The following is a 4,237-nucleotide window of genomic DNA, read 5'->3' as shown; positions in this document are numbered from 1 at the left end:
AGAGACGCTGCTTCTTGCAGTAGATGGCAATTAACACAGAAACTGTGTCTGGTCAACAAGCAGAGAGTAAGACTTCAGAGTGCTCAGCCATACACGGGACATCTATGTCACAACCCTTCTTTCAAGGCTCAGGAATCATTGTGGATGATGGGGAGAAAGGATTGTAATAGCCAGGTTGATGAAACTCCAGGGCAGGTTCCATGCCCAGGAGTGGATGGCCAACACAAACTGGGATGTGTGTGTGTGTGTGTGTGTGTGTGTGTGTGTGTGTGAGAGAGAGAGAGAGAGAGAGAGAGAGAGAGAGAGACAGAGAGAGAGAGAGAGAGAGACAGAGAGAGACTGAGAGAGACAGAGAGAGAGAGAGAAAGGAAATAGGGAGAAAGAGACAGAGACAGAGAGAAAGAGAGAAAAAGAGAGACAGACACAAAAACAGAGACCAAAACACACTGAGAGAAAGAGAGAGAACATGAATAGATAGGAAGGTGGGGGAAGATGTGCAAAGATGAACACGTAAACAAAGCACATTGTATGAAATTATCAAAGAATTAACAAAAACATTGAATAAGAAGATTCTAACTTAGAAAAACAATAAGTTAAAGTTTGGAATTAAAAGCTAAAGATTGTCTTTTGGCAGTTATTAAATAGTTCTAGTTACTATGTAAGAATAGGTGGCCAGCTAATTAGTTCTACAAAGGAAAGGAAAATTGGCTTAAATAAAATAGGATGTATAATTGATTAAACCCAAATTCAATTGAAAAATATAATGGAAATTATAAAGAGTTTCATCAAAAATTTTCTTTAGAAAAAATAACCCTGATGCTAACCCTAAACACTAAACCCTAACCCCCACCCCCTAACCCTAACCCTAACCCCTAACCCCTAACCCCTAAACCTAACCCTAACGCTAACCCTAATCCTAATCCTAACCCTAACCCTAACCCCTAACCCTAACACTAACCCCTAACCCTAACCCTAACCTTAACCCCTAACCCTAACCCTAACCTTAACCCCTAACCCTAACCCTAACCCTAACCCTAACCCCAACCCCAACCCCTAACCCTAACCCTAACCCTAACCCTAACCCTAACCCTAGCCCTACAATACACGGTATCTTTCTGGCTATTTCATGTTTTTCCCTCCGTTTACTCTCCTTTACCGTAGAGTAGAGTGAAAAGAGATTGTGCAGATCCAAAGGGAGTTGCATACTCTGGTCAGAGATGAACAAGTTCCACCTCGTAAACCTTTGTGTTTCTTATAAATACTATGCATGCTGCTTGTTTTAATAGTTCAGCTTTCAACATAGTTGAAAGCTCAGCTTCTTCTAGTACATCGTTGGACACAAAATTTACTCATTTTATCAGTATAATTGAGCAAAATAAAAATAATGGAATCTTTAAAAAATACTTATCTAAATGGAATGATATAAAATTATTTGAACATCATCATTCTTTGGATATAATAAAACAATAAAGATGAAATATTGATTGCTTAACTCTAAGAAAGTATATTTATCTAAATGTAATAAAATGGTTTCCATTTTTTATTTGAAAGAAGTAACAAGCATGTGTTCTTAGAGTATATGTTTTAGGGCTAGAGGCACCCAGTTCTATCCCTTATAGGTAAGGCTAACTATAAAGTTAGCATCTCATAAAGTTGAGATCATTTATAATACCTGGAACCCAGGATAATTACTAAAACATATATATGCTTTAATGAAGTAATGTGTAAGTCTGCATTCAATAGTTCATAAACAAATGCTATTTTAATTCTTTTACTTTTCTTCTTGATATTTTTCTTGTTTTCTCCACAGTTCACATTTACAAATTCCATGGAAAAATACCACAGTTTTTCTGTTCTTCTAAAGAGACTCTTATTCTTCCCTGGACACTGGAAAAATCTAGCTGCTTTTCAGGTCAATGAAAAACCCATTCAAAATTCCTTTTGAATTTTAAATTGCATAGCAACCAGAGTGAAATTTTGGCATTTCTGAGATGTCAGCTGAGCATGAGTTCATAGACATTTCCAGGAATGGAAGAAACATAATACTGAATAGAGGGTTGTTTCTTCATTTCCTATGTAATCTTAAGAAAAGTCACTTAAGTGTCTTCTATTTGAAAAACATTTATGAGATTAGGAAATAATGCTTTATAATTGACACAGTTAATCGCTGTACTTTTAGGGGTTGACAGAAAGATGTCTATGATCATGAATTGTAAATTTGGACATAATTGTAGTAATCTGATAAATTTCAATTTCATTAAAATAGTGACTCAATAATGATAACAAAACACAAAATGCAGAAGAGAATATGATTTGATTTTTCAGGTTAAGCTGAACAAATTATAGAAGACTGATAACTTATCACAGATGTCACCGTTGTGTTGTCACTTCAGAACATGTAAGTAAAATGAATAAATATAAAATATAACTTAAAATACATTTAAAATTATTCATATTCTCTACAATGATTATGTGAACAAACAATATTTGACATTACTTCTAAGAAGTATATTCTTATTAGAATCTAAAATTTTTTCCTAGTGGGTGTGGTAGTGGCTCACACCTTCAATCCCAGTACTTGGAAGGCAGAGGCAGGAGAATCTCTTGAGTTTGAGGCCTGCCTGGTCTACATAGTGAGGCAGACTTTTTTCCTGTGGGTGTAGAAGATAATTAAATCACCAATTTCTGCACTATCTACACATGCCTTTGTAAATGTGTGTAGTAATATTGCTGCTTGACATTTTCATTGTTATTTATTTTCCCAGATAAATTTAATATGGCAGAATTTTTGGCAGATGAGATGTTCCTTGTTTGCTATGAATACCTACCACAGAATGTCTTCTATTCTCTCTCTTTCTTTTGATAAGGTGTTTTGCTAGCTTCCTCAGCCTGGGATTACAGATGTGAACCCCCACCCCACCCCAACAATTTCCCCCAAATCAATAATGAATATATAATTCCATATAAAATATTCCTATTTTTCAGTGCTTAGGTTTAAACCTTGCACATGCTAGTCACGTCTTCTGTATCCCCATCTCACAGACATCTTTCCTCACTTTATTTTTATTTTATGTGGATTAGTGTTTTGCCTGAGTATATGTCTGTGTAAGGTATCAGATCCCCCAGAACTGGCGTTACAGACAGTTGTGAGCTGCCATGTGGGTGCTGGGAATTGAACCTTGGTTCTCTGGAAGAGCAGCATCTGGTCCCCTCCCAGCCCCCTCAGAGACTTCTTAACCAAATTAAAATAGGAAGAAATTGGTGTCCACAAGTTCCATTTTGCATATTTGTCATGCATATTTTAAAATATGCCTTTAACATATCAGTCTGAGTATGTTTAAGCAGTGTATTCACATATCTTGTGGTAGATGTGTGCTACTTTGCTTTGAGAACATTTTGTGCTCTTTAACTTCATTTTGTTTTATTGTATGTTAATTTACTGGCACTTGATTTGGATTTGACTAGAAATTAAACATTTAGCCAATTCAAAAAAAAAAGCTGCCAATTCAAATTTTATACAATTGCTCATATATTTATTGTGTGTTATTTCTCTTCTAAAATGTATATCTTAATATAAATTTATAGGTGTAAAGATACGCCTAATCAATACATTGCATTGAGATTTGGGGAAACTGGATTCTAAGAACACGTTAGTCAATAGAACTTTTGTAGAATTAGGTTCTGTTCTCTGGGTCACCGCTTCTCAGTCTTCTTACTGCTAAATGAATTTAATAACTCAACTCAAGGATGGTAATAATTTAAAATGTAAAAAAAATAGGCATTTCTAAGTCTACTAACAGCTGAAGAGGACACATATCCAGCTGTGCTGTTTCTCTCCTCTTCAGCAGTAACATCTGTAGACATCTCACTTGACTCACACCCTCAAATAAAATCCTGGGCAACACTACAGATCTTCCTGTACACTTGGGTTCTAGAGTTGAGACAAAGAGAAATTCTGTCAGCTAACTCTTTTCCATCTGAAACTCACAATGAAAAGGCTAGCTTATTTAAAACAGGAAGTTAAGTATGAAGATAAGGAGCTGAATGAATCTGAGGGACTTGAAAGTTTTTAAAATAAGAATTTAATGGTTCAGTTCAAATTAAATGCCAAAAAATGAAATGTTCTTAACTGCTATTGAATGACTATAGCAATGGGGAACTCCAATGGCTTGGCCACCTGGTAGACCACCAGCAGCTGTTATGGGCAGAACATCCTGCGCAGTGCCCAGCTTCCCTT

Source organism: Apodemus sylvaticus, chromosome 4, assembly GCF_947179515.1.
Source record: "Apodemus sylvaticus chromosome 4, mApoSyl1.1, whole genome shotgun sequence".
Lineage (NCBI taxonomy): Eukaryota > Metazoa > Chordata > Mammalia > Rodentia > Muridae > Apodemus > Apodemus sylvaticus.
The sequence above is the reverse complement of the archived record's forward strand: the minus strand, read 5'-3'. Positions refer to the sequence as shown.